This window comes from Mastomys coucha, unplaced genomic scaffold (genome assembly GCF_008632895.1).
Source record: "Mastomys coucha isolate ucsf_1 unplaced genomic scaffold, UCSF_Mcou_1 pScaffold7, whole genome shotgun sequence".
Classification (NCBI taxonomy): Eukaryota; Metazoa; Chordata; class Mammalia; order Rodentia; family Muridae; genus Mastomys; species Mastomys coucha.
Window position 1 is genome coordinate 27,534,570 of NW_022196913.1, and position 18,319 is coordinate 27,552,888.

The 18,319-nt window shown below is 40.3% G+C and overlaps 1 non-coding gene and 1 pseudogene across 1 annotated transcript; both read left to right on the top strand.

Moving 5' to 3' along the window:
* The first annotated feature begins 577 nt into the window (after positions 1-577).
* Positions 578-650, top strand: Trnar-ucg. Its single transcript has one exon. It is a non-coding gene; the product is annotated as a tRNA-Arg (tRNA).
* A 10,714-nt stretch (positions 651-11,364) lies between these two features.
* The window catches only part of LOC116082638, an 8,638-nt pseudogene continuing 1,683 nt past the window's right edge, over positions 11,365-18,319 (top strand).

Consider the following 18,319-nt stretch of genomic DNA (forward strand, 5'->3'; position numbering starts at 1 on the left):
ATCATCACATTGTTTAACTGGGTGTCTTCGAAGATATACGTGATAGCAACAAGAAAATAATCCATTGTCTTTAGAGTATACAGAAGAGATCAGTTGTGTCTGTCTTGAAAACTGCTACTCCTCTCTTGTAAGGAAATGTTAGGACACAATTTCACAGGCAGGACACAATTTCACACACCAAGAGTCTGTTACATATTTAACTAGATGAGTAAATGTGCTCCCGTTGTATCCAAGTATATGAACATAATTGTTCACCTGACACTACCCACCTAGAGCTGCAACTGAATGATGAGTTTCTATTCAGTTGTTTTCCAAAAAGAAGAGCTACCAACTGTCTTATACAAAGTGGTTCCCTGCTTTTCTCTTTGTTTTCTGTTATTTCCATCCACTTCTCAAAGTTTTTACAATTTGTTTTAAGGGCTTATTTTGTCTCAGATGAACAAAGCAGGGTTGACTGACTGGCAATTTTAATTATTTTTTATTAATTGAAAGATGGTGTTTTTCAGCTGTAGGAGAGGAAGGACGCTAGTTACAATGAATCAACACAGTGTCCTCTCTCCACAGAAATCTGAGCTGTGACCACGTGGCCTAACGGATAAGGCGTCTGACTTCGGATCAGAAGATTGAGGGTTCGAATCCCTTCGTGGTTGCTCAACTTTTTGCCGGGGCATTGGTGGCACACGCCTTTAATCCCACCATTTGGGAGGCAGAGGCCGGAGGATTTCTGAGTTCGAGGACAGCCTGGTCTACAGGGTGACTTCCAGGACAGCCAGGGCTATAAAAAAAAAGGCTGAGTTGCTCTAAGTATCAAGTTTGCCCTAAGACTAGGAGACTCTATGTTCCTGTCTCTTGACAGAAAATCCTTGAAAACAAGAAGGTATTAAAAAAGAAAAAAAGACTTTGCTGTGGATAGCGTCAGATGATCTGACATTTTTTATGAGAGGCTCTGAAGGAGGAATAGATGAGGCAGGGAAGATACTTGAAGAACTAATGCTGAAAACTTCTCAAGTTTGAGAAAACTCATGAATATTCACATCCAAAATTTTCAACAAACTCCAAATAGGATTACCTTAAAGAGCTACAAAGACTCGTTACAATCAAACCCCAAATGGCAAGTACAGAAAAGGAAGTTTAAAAGGAGCAAAAAAGAAGCAATTACTTTTTTTGAAAAAAAATGAGAAATTTCAATGAGATTAATAGCTAATTTCTCCTCAGAAATAGTCACCAAGAATAAATTCATCAAATGGGTCAATAAGATGGCTTAGCTACTGCTAATGGTAACAACCTGAATTTGATCCCTAGGACTCATAAAGAGGAAGGAGTTTTAAAAATTTTTCTACAAATTGTCTTCTGATTTCCATATATGCAATGTGGCATGCTTGTACACACACACACACACTACACATTAAAACCATTTTAAAAGGTATCTAGCAAAGCTTTCAGAGGAACCTGGAGCTCGTGGGGTACCCAGCAGTTGGGCCTCATATCCTTTCCTATTGTACTAGGGATCAGGGAGGAGGACTAGGGCTGAAATTAGTGTGAAACTCACATGGAAGAGGTGAAAGGGAAAAAAGAAGCAGGAGTCCTTCAGGACCTTGTGATATGGCTTTCAGAAAACAACCTTAATAAATACGATCTATTGCTCTAACTGCAGTATAGCAATCTCAGTAGACAGTGTCTTTCAGAAAGCCCAAGGGGAAGCCAACAGAAGAGCTTTTAAAACAGATTTAAATTTTCTCCATTTAGGAAATACCAATTCCGTATGTTGACAAGTAAAAGTATGAAACTATATTTCTATCTGTCACCAGATACAAAGAGTCATGATACAGATCTAAGAGTTAAATGGAAGACCTGAAACTATAGAAGCACTAAAAGAAAACAGTGGAAACACTTCAAAATTTAGGTATTGCTAACTAATTTTATAAGACTCCACAAGCAGAGGCAACAAAAGCAAAAAGAGACAAATGGTATTATGTCTAACTAAGAGTCTTTATCACAATAGAGGAAATCTTTGGTTGAAGAGTAAGCCTGAAGAATGGAAGAAAAACACAAACTATTCATTTGGTCACTTCCCTCAACATATAAGGAAATCAGAGTACTCAACAGCAAATTAAACAATCCCAAATTCCCATTTTAAAATGAGTAAATTGGGAGTTGGGGAATGGCTCAAACTGCTCTGCTAGAAGACCCAACTGAGTGAACCAGAACCATTATGGGGTTTTTTTCATCTTTATTTATTTATTCATCTATCTATCATTTATTTACTGTTTTGTTATTGTTTCAAGATAAGCTTTCTCTGGGTAACCCTGCTGTCCTGGAACTCCCTCTGTAGACCAGGGTGGCCTGGAACTCAGAATATCTGCATGCCTCTGCCTCCGGAATGCTGGGATTAAAGGCGTGCGCCACCACACCCAGTTAAGAGTTTTTGCTTTTTTTTTTGTCTCCCATACATGGTAATTTATAATTTTATTGGTTAGTTTAAACCCATAGAATAAGATTCTGAAAATGACTTATATTTTGAGGATGGAAGGGCTTCTAGAGAAGTGTGGCAAAGCCACATAAACATTTTGGCAGAGATGAAACCATGTGGTGGTCTCCTTGTCTTTCTCCCAAGGCCTTTGTGAAGGCTTCCTAAAACAGAGTTGCAGGGAGGATTTTTCAGTGTAAATCACATAAATTCAAGGTCCTTGCTCAATCTATGTGGCTATTTTTCTGTTTTCTTCTCCCTGGCTCTTAGAGGCCCCTCCTGTACATACATCATGGGCCAAGAAGAAACTTGTAGATCGTTGTAGAACAGAAGCTGGAAAGAATGTAAAAAAAAAAAAAAAAGCCTTCTAGATACAGTAGGACATCTGAACATGTGGTTGGGATTACATGTACAAAACCCAAGCAAGCCCAAGACCGTCAGTTTCATTGCTGTGAAGATGTTCCATTACCAAGACAACTCTTATATTCGGACAACATTCAATTGGGCCTGGCGTACAGTTTCAGAGGTTCAGTCCATTATCATCATGGTGGGAAACATGGTGGCATGCAGGCAGGCATGGCACTGGAGGAACTGAGAACTTTACATCTCATTCTGGAAGGCAAACAGGAGACTACTGTCTTCCAGGCAGCTAGGGAGGAGGGTCTCAAAGTCCATCCCTACAGTGACACTCTTCTTCCAACAAGACCACACCTCCTAATAGTGAAAGGCTGGAGAATCTTAGAATTTAAAATGAGGGCATTTAATAGAAATGTATGTATAATGTGTAACCTTTACTTAAAGAAGGCATAGGAAGTCTCTGTCACAAGCCAGGAAGGTGGACTGGTCAGTTCCAGAAACAGGATATGTTATCTAATTAGTCCTAGGAGCGGTCAGCCATTAAGAAGATAGCATTGACTAAACAAAGGATATAAGTTAAATAATTAGTCCTAGGAGCGGTTAGCCATTAAGAAGATAGCGTTGACCAAACCACATTCCTCTAGACAATGAGTGTGCAGGATGACTTCCTTGTGACCTGACTCAGCTAGGTAGTGGGTTCCTTTGGAATTTTCCATTGTTCTCTTGTTATGTTTCCCTGGTAACCCTTTCACCCACCTAGTTTGTGGTTTTTCCCTTTTAAATACCCCTTACTCCTCGTGCTTGTGGTCGAACCCCTCTGGCCTGCCAGGCTATGAGTTCGACCCCAGATCTGGAATAAACCTCATGTGATTACAGCAAGTTCGGTCTCTCGTGAGTCATTGGGTGGTCGTGTCATCCCGAGACTTGAGTAAGGATCTCCCCAGTTCTGGGGGTCTTTCAATAGTGCTACTCCTTGGGCCAAGCATATTCAAACTACCACACAGACCAAATCCCAGCATGGAGAGGTGAGTGGAGAACACAACCCCATTCCTAGCCATGGAACTATTGGCAACTGTTAGCTGTTTTGAGAGATAGAGTCAGCTTTAGAGTAAAGCTGTGATAAGTAATCTATACTCTACTGAAATACTGTACATCTAAAACAGCACAAATCTGTTTTGAAAGATTTAAAAAAATATATGATATAAAGTTGGGTGTTTGTTTTAGGAAACATCTTTTTGTTTTTTTAAGGTAGTGTGGCAGTTTGAATGAGAACTGTTTCCCCTAGGCTCCGATAGTCCACTTGGTCTTCAGTTGGTGTCACAGGTGGGAAGATTAGGAGGTTCAGTCTTACTGTAGGAAGACCACAAAGTAGGTCACTAGAAGTGGGCTTTCAGGTTAAAAAGTGTCATCTACTTCCAATGTGCTCTGCCTGCTTCATGCTCACAGTTCAAGATGTGAACTTCAAGTGTTCTGTTCTGCCCACCATGCCTGAGCTTGTTTCCATGTCTTCTCTGTGTCATCACAGACTTTTACCCTTCTTGAACTGTAAGCCAACATCACTCCTCTTTCTTAAGTTGGCTTTGGCCACAGTCAACAACAGCAACAGAAAGTAACTAATATAGAAGTAGGTATCAGAGCGTTGGCTGTTGCTGTGCAGAACCTGATGTGGTGTGTGGTGGTGGGGGGGGTGGTTTTGAAGAATATGGAAGACTTTAATACTGTAGAGTAGAAAAGCAGTTGAGGGATGTGAGTTCTGAGCTTCCTGGTGCTGTTCCCATGCACGCTGCCTGCTGCCATACTATGTCAGTCATTATGGACTCTAATTTAATCTATAACAATAAGCCAAGTGTAGTTTGAATGAGAAGGGTCACCATGGGCTCATATATTTGAACACTTTGTCACACAGGGAATGGAACTGTCTGAGAATTGGGAAGTGTGGCATTGGAGTAGGGATAGCCTTATTGGGGGAATGTGACCCCCTCCTTAGACAAAAAAGCCTTTCAGCTAGCCTATGCTTGAAGTGGCTTGCCCACCTGGGGTGAGCCAGACAAAGGTCTTTTGTCTGCTGCCTGATCATCTCTTTCTCTGAGTTCCTGCTGGGAGTCACCACCCACCCAGAGAGATGTGAAAACACCCCTGGCTGTCAGGTTCCTGCTAGCTGCAAGTGTTAATGTCATGACAAGATCTCAATGCCCAGAGACTTGCTTTTTTTCAGGCTCCTGCTTCCCTTCCAGGAGAATCCAGTTCACTTGGCTACAGGCGTCTACGGGGGAAGTGTGTCATTAGGTGTAAGATTTGAGGTTTCAAAGGCCCATACCTCCCCCCCATCTTTCTCTACTTGTGGATCAGAATGTAAGCTCTCCAGCACCATGTGTTCCATCATGCTCTCTGCCATGACAAAGGACTAATGGTGTTCAGAACATATAAGCAATCCCCCAATTAAATGTGTTCCTTTATAGGAATTTCATGATGTCTCTTCACAGCAATAGAACACAAGACACTAAGCTAAACTCTTTCTTTAAGCCTTTAAACTAAGTTGCTTTTGTCATGGTGATTTATCACAGCAACAGAAAAACCCATATCACCAAATGGGTTTTGTACATGCCATGAGTTTATATGTGCAGTTATCCTAATGTATCCAGAAGACAATGATTCTTGTTGACATTCTCTGACTCTGGGGAGGATGGGTTGTTTTGTCTTTTTATTTTATTTTTTTTTAATACTCTCTCCTGCCCCTGTTCCACATAATCCCTGAACCGTGGGAAAGGAGTTTTCCTCTTCAGGGCTGAGCATTCTGAAGTCTTATTCTCTGTACCTGTGCTTATCATACCGTAAGAAGCATCTAGGGGGTTGGTTTTTAGGTGGAGCAAGAGTCTGAGTTCACCTCTCAGCATTTGACAACACAGTACAGCACAACTCAATGTTGTAGATTTTTCTATATACTGTTCACACTCACCCTGAAGAAAAATCCTACAGCATTTTTTAAAAGGTGTTTTTTATTTACTATATAATTAGAAATAAGAAGGTTGGTAATTAGAAATAAGTTATTGTTTCCTTTGATAATTGGGGCTGAAGTGGAGATTTAAAGGTTAAGAGTGCTTGCTGCTCTTCCAGGGGACTCTGGTTTCCAACAGCAGCTACCTGTGTTGGGTTACCTGTGACTGCAGGAGGTCTGATGGCTTCTCCTACAGCCTAGAGGTACTGTACTCACACATGTGCACTCACAGACATGCACACATTTGTATACATAATCAGAAATTAAAAACCTTTTCAAGAAAATGAAAGATAAATTTAATTTATAAAAACTAATTTTAAAAAAGTCTGGGCATGATGGTGCAGTTGGGAGGCAGAGGCAAGTGGATCTCTGTGAGTTCAATACCAGTCTGGTCTACAAAGCAAATTCCAGGACAGTCAGGGTTGTTACACTGACAAAGACATTTCTTTTTCTTTACTTTTGGTGCTGGGGAGCAAGGCTATGCTCTTGAACATTGTGGAATTCCTCAGATTCTTCCATGTTTCTTATAAATATTATTCTTCATGTTCAATGTATTTCAAAAATAGTACTTCCTTAATATAGACTTATCGATTTCCATAATTTTCCCAAATACTCTTTCCCAGAATAAAGGTTATACTCCAGTGAGAGCTAGTCCATTAAAAACGTTAACATCCTCCTCCTCAGATGTCGCAGGAGCTTCTTGAAAACTAAGGGTTGATCCAATGAACTGATTTTGCTTTCTACACTTAGTCTTTGTCTAACTGTTTACCTGATGACAGCCTCTTTCTTTATGACCATCTTTATTTGAAAAAGGTTTTTCTTTCAAAATGCAAATATCTGAAACTATACTCATGATATGATATAGTTTCAGATAATTGCATTTTAATTACAGATACAATTAATTATAATCTCCTATGTAATTTCCTAGTGGGACACACAAACACACACACATGCACCCACACATACATACACACAAGCATACACACATACACCCTTATTATTCTGAAAGTGAACTTGCTGTTTCTGTAAATCCTGTTTGTATCGTTTTTATCAAACAAAAAAGATACATTAAAATTGAGGGCTGGAGAGATGGCTCACTGGTTAAGAGCACTTAATAGTCCAGAGGTCCTCAGTTTAATTCCCAGCAACCACATGATGGCTTACAACCATTATAACCATCTATGATGGAATTTGATGGCCTCTTCTGATGTGTCTGAGGAGAGGGAGAGTGTACTATTTTACATAAAATAAACAAATATATTTTTAAAAGATACATTAAAATCACCCAAGTGTGTGCATACTTCCTATGTGTCATCTGTGGGCAAATGGAGGTAAAGAAAAGATTGTATTTTGGAAAAGAGCAATAACCAATCAGTAGTTATGCTCTGACCATCAATATTATGTGTTTTTCTGTAATGCATACAAAATGCTTTTATATAATGCATGCAAGTACTTTTACTTTGGGAGCCTTTAAAATGCTGAGTGGTTTATTCTCCATATCAGACCCACTTCATGATACATTATTTCTAGTTTTTTCTTGTGCTAATTTAGTGACTTTAAAGCCTAGCTCTAGATTCCATGGTACTGAATTCTTAAGCTCCAGTTTGGACACCCTGCATCAGTTATGTATAACTCTTTAAATACCACAAAGGTACTTTTTTTCTTAGAATTTTTCACACATACATAAAAACTAATGGCTAACAAAGGGTCGTAAAGACCATTTTATCCACTAGGATTTATGAAGGATGTGGTTTCTGTGTGCAAACTGACAACTAATGCCAAGATGGAGAGTAACCTTTACAATAAACACAGAACTATTTTAGTTGCTTGGAGATCAGCTTATGACTTAAAGGCTGTGCCACTGAGCTTGCTGGGTTTGCTGGTGGTGACTACAGAGGCAACACATCACAGATTTAAGAACTCAACTGAAATAAGGATAACTTTGAAAGAAGACAATGAAATTTCATATAAGCAATGGAAAGTATATAAACTTTGCTGACTCTCTGGCTACTGAGACTAGAATTAAGGAATGTTGTGAGAGAAAATGGAGGGGAGAATAAATCCCTTTTAGAATTATTGATTTTATAAATACATAAATTTTATAAATACCTTAGCACTGTAATGTTCCTCACTATCCCATCAGCACTCAGAACTCAACATTACTAGCATGAACACCAACCTCTCCACACATAGATTGGCAGCTGATTTCTCTATTACACTACATAAAAGGGCTGTACTTCAGCTGAGCAGTGGTGGCACACACCTTTAATCCCAGCACTTGGGAGGCAGAGGCAGGCAGCTCAAGGCCAACCTGGTCTATGGAGTGAGTTCCAGCAGAGCCAGGGCTATACAGGGAAACCCTGTCTCAAAAAAAAAAAACAAAAAGAAAAAAAAAAAAGGGCTGCACTTCATTTATGTTTGGGTTGTTAGTTGCTGGTGTTCATTATTGATAATTTATTTCTAAAAATTGCTTACTATCTTTCGACAGCTATATCCTCTTAATTTTTGCATATGTCTTGTTTGTTAAAGGCCCTAAAATATTGAGATAATACCAATATGAGGGTTTACTGATGAAATGGCTAGCTTGAGGAAGACCCTGGGCTTGAACATCTACACTGCAGTAATAACAGCACATTATTTAACAATTCGCATTATTGATGTTTTGCAATGTGGGGCAAGCACTTTATCCTAGTTCTCTTCTATATTTTTAATTGCTGCCATTAAAGAGTTGTGCTACTTAGTCCATTCATTCTGCTAGAACAAAATATCACACACCAGAATGTTTGTAAACAAAGTGAATTTATTTCCCACTTCTTCGGATTTGGAAGTCCAAATGAAGGCACCAGCAGATCTTCAGGTTCGTTGTTTAAAGAGGGTCTGTTTTCTGCTGTCGCAATGGCATTTACTTCTTATATCCTCACATGGTGGAAGAAAGAAGCTAGGTCTCTGGGCTCTCAGTTTTATGTGTACTGATCCCACTCATGAAGACAGAGCAGCCACAGTCTGACCACCTCTCAGAGATTAGTGGCTAGGGATTTACCTTGGTAAGAATTTCAAGCAAATGAATTTTGTATAGTTACAACCAGTCAGTCTATAGTTAAAGGCCCGAACCAGAGCAGAGCAGTGGTTCATGTCTGTAATGTCAGCACTGGCTGTTTGCCCCTCCTCACTCTCTTATTCTCTCTGACTCTCTTCAATGTCTCTTTCAATGTCTCAATGACCCCTTTCTCCCTCTCTCCCCTTCCCTCTCTCCATTTTCATAGCCAGCCTTACCTCTCCTCTCCTCTTCTTCCTCCCTCTCTCTCTTTCTGTGTGTGTGTCACTGTCTGTCTGTCTTTCTCTGTCTCCCTTTCCATGCCCTAAATAAACTCTGTTCCATACTATATCCACCATATGACTGGTACCTCAGGAGGAAGGGATGCCTCAACATGGGTGTGCCAAGGCACCCCTCTCACCTTACCATACATGGCTTTATAAAACAAATATTCCTGGCTCTCATTTTTACAAAACACAATACCTTATTTGCCTTTCTCTATTATCTTGAAATCTGTCAATGGTGTATAAGATTTCCTAATCTGTAAAAAGGGGTATTTTCAGTCAAATTAAGTAAAAATATGGTTTGAGAATTTCTAGTTTAGTGTATAGTTTTAGAGACATCGAAATCCAGATCTTGGGCTGGGGAGTCGGCTTAGTGATTAAGAGTACTTGATAGAATATAAATTTAGTTCCCAGCACCCTCATTGGATGGCACACAACCACTTGTAACTCCAGCTCTGCAGGCATCTACTCACCTCTCTGTGACTGTCTCCATCTCTCTTGTTCTCTCTCTCACACACAAATAACAATAATTAAACTTTTAAAAGAGAAATGAAAATCACATTGTATGTCTCCATTCAATGTCTATGACTAATTCATCAATGAATTATGCTGATTCTGTTTCCAAGAGCCAACAGAAGTATGAACATTTTCCTCATTTCTATTACTGCTTCTCTGAACCAGAACATCACTATTTTCTTAAATACTTTTAATGACCAGTTTCTCTGCAGCTACAGTACTTTCCACTCAATCTCTTCAAAATAAATGAAAAACCTTATAAAACATAAAGTATATCACATTTTGTATTCATAAAATTTGTGTTATAGTTGTGAATGCTTTGACATGCAGTAATGACCAGTATGACAAGATATGTCTATGGGTGCAACAGTGGCACAAATGTTATAGGAGTTACCAACTGATTTCTGATTGGTTTTAAGGCCTATCCACAAGCAAAAAACCCAGGTTTGATTCATTCAATCTGGTTGAGAACCCATGGTTAAGGATCTCGGGCCCCAATGGTAAACCTACTAGTATTATTCTGCTACATGAACACAGTAATCAAACAGACTTCTAACTTCATATATATGAATTAATATAGCTCAGCTGGGCTTTAATCCTAGCATTTGGGAGGCAGGAGCAGCCAGATCTCTGTGAGTTCAAGGCCAACCTTGTCTGTAGAACTAATACCAGGATAGTCAAGGCTACAAAGAAACCCTGTCTTGAACCCATCCCTACCCCCCACTCTCCATAAAAAAAAAAAGATAGCTCTGAGAGCTCATAAGAGAAATTTGCAGAAATTCACAAGTAGTCAAAGCAGAGAAAAAGTGACTGTGGAGTGGTCAGCTGCATAAATGGGGTATCTTATTAGACCCCATCCCCAAATCACAGCAATTATTGAGGAAAGAGGATGTTATAAGATGCAAAGGTCAATGAATATCAGAGTGAAACAATGTCTTCTGGACATGACAGGACCTCTGCACTTATGAATTCAGAGCCACAGTGGTTCACTGCATAAGACCTAGTCAGAATCAAGCCAGTTAATAGTCTAGAATAGGAAGTAGGCTGTGTGCTCTCATTCCTAACTAAGGAGATTTGGATAATTTGAATTCTGGGGAAGGATAGTCAGTTCTTATTAAAGGTTTGGCTCCTTGTAGAGTAACCATACTTCAGTAGATGGCCCCTCACCCAGAAGGCTATGGACAACCCAAACTGGAGACAATGGTTTATTAAATCTAAAAGTTTCAAATGTTCCCATATGCAATGGGAAAAATGGAAATATTTGCAGATTGTCTATAATTAAACGGAAGACAGTGACCTCTTGGTCTTCATCGACTTCTGTTCCCTGGTAGAGTCTATGTTGACAGTATTAACAATAGATGCAATATTATAGGTAATCGGTATTGTTTCCTCAGCTACTTTCAAGTTACATATTGAAACATTCTTCATTCTTTTGAACACCAATGGTTCTCTCAACTCCTTGATAACCATCATTCTCCTGTTTATTAAAATGAGTTTTCTTCGTTTGATAGCTCATTAAGTAGTGCTATGTAGTACTTGCCCTTCTAAAACTTGCTTGCTTCACTTAGTGCATTTCCCAGGCCTTTCCATATTGTCATGGAAGACGGATTTTACTAAGGCTCAGTGAATAGTCTATTGCACAGACATGCCACATTTTCTCCATTCATCCAGCAGTGCATATCTAGGTTGTTTCCGTATCACGGATATCAAGATGTTGCAAGAAAGTGGTTCCAGTGGCGAGAGGAGGAGGAAGCCAGGAGCAGGGTGGCTGGGGGAGTGGAGGTGGGAGACCCGTTTCAGCTGCTGCTGCCACAGCCACCACCACGGCTCGTTGGGCTCGTGGAGTGAGGAAGGAGGATGATGAATAAGACCTGAGCAATAGTGGGTGGCGGCGCCGCTGCAGGCGGGACAGCGAGGGTGGATAAACTCCGCATTGACAGTTATCATCCAACCGCTGCTGGAAGTGAGGGTCCAAGCCAGGCAAGAATGTTCAGCTCCCAGAGAACGAATTCGAGGACTCTGCCTTAAGTCTCGGGAGATCTTCCTCAGTCCTTGTAGAACTTGAAGCACCACTCAAGATATGTGGTGACATCCACGGGCATTACTATGATTTGCTCCGTCTGTTTGAATACCGACATCCCTCCAGAGAGCAACTATTTGTTTCTCGGGGAGTATGTGGAGAGGGGCAAACAGTCACTAGAGACGATCTGCCTCTTGCTGGTCTACAAAATCAAGTATCCGGAGAACTTTTTTTCTTCTCAGCGGGAACCATGAGTGTGCCAGCATCAACAGCATCTATAGATTTTATGATGAATGTAAAAGAAGATGCAACATAAAGCTATGGAAAACATTCACAAACTGTTTTAACTGCTTACCGATAGCAGCCATTGTGGGTGAGAAGAAATTCTGCTGCTGTCAGGAGTTTATCACCATGACATTTGGTGCAGAGGTGGTTGTGAAATTTCTCCATAAGCATGATTTGGTTTTTATATGCAGAGTCCATCAGGTGGTTGAAGATGGGCAGTGGTGGCATAAGCCTTTAATCCCAAGACTTGGAAGGCAGGGGCAGGTGGATCTCTGAGTTCAAGACCAGCCTAGTCTACAGGGTGAGATCTAGGACATATAGGGATACACAGAGAAACCCTATCTAGAACAGCAAAACAAACACAAAGTCTTGGGTACTATGTTGCACATCTGTAACCCTACAATTGAGAAGCTGAAGCATAAAGACTGCAAGTGTATGGCCAGCCTGGATTACACAGTGAGATCTTGCTGCAAAAGCAAAGGAGAGGTCATTTTCTGTGTAGTCCTGGCTGTTCTGGAACTTACTCTGTAGGCCAGATATCTGCCTGCCCCTGCCTAAGTGCAGAATGCTGAGTGCTAGGATTAAAGGAATACACCTCCATGTCTGGCTAATTCTGAATTTTGAAAGGAAGCATTTCTTGGATTGGATAAGGACATCAACTCATAAAGATATGTCTTACTTAGGAATATTCTAATTCTATCACTAAATACTTAAGGGTTGCCAGTTCTCATGTGTTGGATACAGACCCCTACCTGGATGTCTCTTTGCAGAACCTGTTTGCTTCAAGACGGGATGTTATGTTCTGCGAGAAAAAACATCCTGCCTTTTGCAGTTTGGCCCATTTGCAGGTGGCAATGAGTCAGCACCAGGTGGGGGTTTCCTCCTTGTATTTTTTCATCCCCCCATGCTGCTCAGTATAAATTGAGCAGAGAGGAATAAAGATTGGCATTCTTCCTTGACAAGTGACTCGAGTCTGTGTCTTTGGTTAAATCCCCCAGGTCTAAGCCCGATTCTTGGTACCATGACAGCATGGGCACTGTGACTAGTGCTTTGGGGTTAGTAGTTCAGCAGAATGTACGTTTTTCCATATGTCACTACATTCCATGTTGAATTTCTATTTGGTTGGTTTAACTTGTTATTTAACAATCAGTCCCACAACCTGTCCATGAGCATACAAGGTGGTTGGGTTTTCTCTTGGGCAAGGATTTTGGGGACAGATATGCAAGAGTAAATTGAGGGAAGAAAGTTGTAATTAAATTAGATTATTGATTGAGCTTTTGAAAGTACCTAGTCAATTCCCACAAATAGTGAATAAAGCTACTACTCAAATTTCAGTTTCTAAGCACTAACTGAGGACTTTTGAGGAATGTCCAATCCAAGACTGCAAAATTTCAAGAGTATGGATTTTCTGAATATTATACACACTATAAAGAAAATTAGTTGTAGGGACATGACCACAACAAGACACAGGAAGTGGTGTGAGGGGACTCTACTAGTTTCATTTACTGTAACTTAAACATTAAAACAATTGATGACAGTGGAATATACCAACAAAAACCTGGAAGTCTACAGCAATACTTATGAAAAAAACAGGGAGTTAGGGGAAAATTCTGTGTCTATGTAAGACTAGTAAATTTAAGACAAATTATAGAAATAAGAAATGCCCATTTTGCAATTACCAAATACAGTTAGGCAAGGATAATCTAAGATGCTAAAATCTTCCATACATCATTAATGTAACTTAGCACTCAGCACTAATAACAGAACCAAAAAACTACCTTTCTTTAAAGACATAAAAAATAAACTTAAGGGGCTGGAGAGATGGCTCAGTGGTTAAGAGCACTGATTGCTCTTCCAAAGGTCCTGAGTTCAAATTCCACCAACCACATGGTGGCTCACAACCATCTGTAACAAGATCTGACTTCCTCTTCTGGAGAGTCTGAAGACAGCTCCATTGTATACATATAATAAATAAATAAAATCTTTTAAAAAATAAAAAATAAACTTAAATATCATGCCTCCCAAGATGACCCAGTGGAAAATGCACACTACCTTCCTTAGACATGGCAACATGTAATAGGAACCCCAGTATTAAAAGAAAGTGAAGTAGAAATTTGGGGGTTTTGTTTTTGTTTTTGTTTTTTTTTCTTCGAGACATGGTTTCTCTGTGTAACCCTGGCTGTCCTGGGACTTACTCTGTAGACCAGGCTGGCCTCGAACTCAGAAATTCACCTGCCTCTGCCTCCCAAGTGCTGGGCTTAAAGGAATATGCCACCACCCTCTGGCTTGTTTTTGTTTTGAGATTCAGATGTTACATGATGTTTTTCTGGAAACTGTCTTTTGAGAAGATGTTATGCTGAAGCAGACATATAAAAGGATGTTGTGCTGAGAACAGACAAGGTGGTGGTTTTTGTTTGTTTTGAAGCTGCCTGGGAAAAGAGCATGTGATATTTAGCTGAAATGGACACTTGAGAGAAGACATGTGATGTTTGGAAAGACTATAAATATAACCTAACAGACAGGGGATGAGGCCCTGATATTGGTTCACTTTGTCATTCTTTGCTGGTCTTTCTTGAGCTTTGCTGATGCTAGTCTTCACTGATAACGCTGTGGCATTAGTTCACCTTGCTGCCTTTACTGGTCCTTTGTCATGACTTTGTAGAGAAATGCATCAAAGAATTTCTCATGATATTCCAGAGGCTTTTGGACACTTCCTTAGACTCAGGCCAATTGGAGGGCCTTGTAGTTTCTTTGGAATTGAACTACCATTGCTAATTCATGGATGGTGTCTTCAAGTGGATCAAGCTACCTCGACTAATACATGTGAACTGAACTGCTGATATACTGACAATGAAGATTGAATTGCCCCAAAGAACTATTTCTAAACAGGTCCCTATGTCCTATTAACCTTTTCTTTCTACTACCTCTAGTGGTTAGTGGGCTAGAAGGGAGGTTAAAGCATTTAAGAACCCTAATTAAGTATGTTTTTGGAAAACCTAAGCCTATAATAATCTAAACTTATAATAACCTCAGAAGTGAGGTACATGCATATAAAATAAAAGTAGCAAAATATCAACCAGGGAATCTAAGTGAACTTTCATCTACTCTGGGGGTGTAAATTTTTAAATAGGTGCCAGGCATGGTGGCAGTTGCCTATCATCTCAGCACTTGGGAAACTGAAATAGGAGAATACAAATTTAAGGTCTGTTTGGGCTTTACAGTGAGACTTTGTCTCAAGCAAACAAAACAATAAGGGTTTAGAAAGATAGTTTAGTAGTTAAGAGCACTTGCTACTCTTCCAGAGGATCTGAGTTTAATTCCCATGTCAGGAGGCTACTAACTGCTTGTAACTAACTCCAGGAAATCCAATACCCTCTGGCCAAATTGGGCACCTTCATGTACATGCCTATAAAAACACACTCTCTAAAAGGAAAAGGGAAGAAACCCAACATCAAATACAGGAGAACCAAATAACACTAAGAGTTAGGGTGAACAGAGGTGATGAAGAGGCCCGTCTGTGGCTCTGGGCAGAGGAAACAGAATTCTGGCTTTCTATCCAATGGGAGGCAGCAATAAAACAAAACATGTTTGCTTATTTAGTCTATATATTAGTTTTTTTGTTACTGTAATAAACTGCCAGAGATTTCTCTTCTTAAACCACTATCTCTAAATTTCTTTTGGTTGGAGTCTGGTTTACCTGGTGCTGTTCTTCGGTCTTTGTAGAGTTTCACTGGTTGTTGGTGGAACTCACATCTTTCAAACTGTAGTACTGAAACCATTTTCATGTACACTGTCACCCCAGGACAAGTTCCTAAAGGCTGACTTAAGGCCCTTACCACAAGGTCTTTCCCCATCTTATAACACAGAAGCTTAGGTCAGGGGCAAACAAAATCTTTTTGCAGGCAATTTGGGTAGATTGTAACATCTTTGTCACATAATCTTATCTAACTAAAAAACTCAGTCACTGGTTCCCTATACTCAGGAGGGGTTTACTCAGATACATGCACACCTGAATATGCTTCTGGAATAAGAATGAAAATGAATATGAGAGCATAAACCATTGAGAAGGGGAGGGGTGTGACAGAGGAGTTAAGAAAAAGGTTAGTGTGGCTGAGGATATAATTCATTGGGTACTGCGCTAGCTTACCTAGCATGCACGAAACCCTAGGTACCTCAGCATCTTAAATTTGGTGTGGTGACAAGCACTAGGGAAGCAGAGGCAAGAATATCAGAAGTTCATGGTTAGGGCTGGAGAGATACATCAGTCAGTGGTCAAGAGCATTTGTTGCTCCTGAAGAACCCAAGTTTAGTTCCAAGAACCAATATAGTGGTTCACAACAATCCTTAACCCCAGTTCCAGGGTATCCAATGCCCTCTTTTGACCGCTTCTGGCACCAGACATGCATATAATTGACATACAATGCAGGCAAAATACTTAAAGCACACACATGGTGGAGGGAGAGAATATGCATATTTAAAAGTAGTAGTTAAAAAAATTCATGGTCATCCTTGGCTACACAGTTTGAGGCCAGTCTGGGCTAAAACTCTGGCTTAAGATAAAAAGAGAATCCGTATTATCCTATGTTGCTAAGTTCAGGAAAATGACGGGTAGGTGGGATGGAGACTACACATTGCTCTTGTGTTCAAAGGCAGCTAGCAGCCATATTTAGAGTAATTATGTTATAGAAAAATAGTGAATACTTTAAGTTGGTAAAGTTTGGGGAAGGGTAAACTGTAGAACAAAATCTTTTTCAACAGGAAATTAAAAGCCATCTAGATCCATTATAAGAAAAGCCTCAAAGAAAATTAGTTAGCTGAGACCCTGAAGGAAGATTCTAGAGGTTACTGAAGACAATGTGGTTGGATAAGAGGAAGGAGGTTTGTCATGTTCAAAGAGTCAAGGCATTAATTTCTTTGGGAGAAGACATGATAGGTGTGTGTTCTCAAGTAGCCAGGTCTGAGACTGTCAAATATTATTTCCCAGTGGAAGAGATAAGGCACAGGGAGCGATGAGTATGTGTACAATGCCAAGTGTAGGCTAGGGCATCAACACAGACAGATCCTGAGAAAGCAGCTATTTTATACAATTCCCTCAGAACTGCTGCATGTTAAGCTTCCTTAGGTAATTGCTAAGGTCTGTGAGCCAACTGCTATGCTTCTCAAAGCAGTCCCTATTCCCCTCACTTGTAAGACACTAAGGTGCCCATTTAGAAGAGATGGGTTCAAGAACCCACTTATAGACCTGCACTAAAAGGTTTCTCATTTTCAGATAATAATAAGCAACTTGTCAATTATAAAACATGAATCCTGAGCATAAGACTTCCTAGTAATTCAAAACAGGTGGAAAAGAGAACAAAATGGGTTCCAAATACTTACTCTAAGAGTCTTCACTTCCTGTTAATCTTCAATTTGATGTTACCAGCCACTATCAACGTCCCCTCTTTTATTCTTATTGAGGCTCTCGTGCAGACCAGGCTGACAAACTCCTAAATCTGCCCATGTATATCTACCTTCTGAGTGCTGAGAGTAAGCCACCATGCCTACCTTATTCCCACGAAGACTTCGTATGTGTGCAAAAGCAGAGACCAGAAATAAACGTTTGAGTGTTCCTCTCAATCTCTATATCAATTTTGAGACAAGGTCTCTCATTGAACCGAGAATTTACAAATTTAGCTAGATTTAGCTGGCCAGTGAGCTCCAAGGATTCTTATCTCTGCTTCCCCAGTTACTAGCATCACAACCACTATGCTGCTTTTTATATGGTTGTCGCCGCCCTACCGACCAGCGGAAATAAGGAGACAACAAAGAGCTCTCCTCCAAGCAGTTTATTCAAGAACCTTCATTTTTACTTCTTACTACTCCTCCTTTAGCCCTCAGCCCTCGCGGGTTAAAAACTTTCCCTGGTCCCAATCAGCATCAGCTACGTGGCAAAGCATAATAGGCTGAGGGAAAATCATGCCAGCTTGCATCACAAACTGGAGGCACTCAGCTTTTCCAACTAAGGGCTTGCTTATCAATGCTCTCTACTCTGGCCGGAGACCAGGTGTTCAATATATATAGGGTGGCAGCTGTGGCTCCCCAAAGTTCCCCCTTTTTGTTTTAAATGCAACAGGCAAGAGTAGAGGTCTGAACTCCAGTAACCATGAGAAGGACATTGCAATGGCGTTACAACCTGTTGGTAAAAACTCTTGGCAAAATATCAAACCCGTCTTCGAGAACACGTACAGCTAGTTTGTACTACAAACCGGGCTTACTTAGCCGTACGTGCCTCTGTCTTAGGTGATTTATTTGCCAGAGCCCCTAACCCGTAGCAGCCAAGTTGGTGCCATGCCTGTCCTATGCCTTTTTTCTGGAGGTGGGA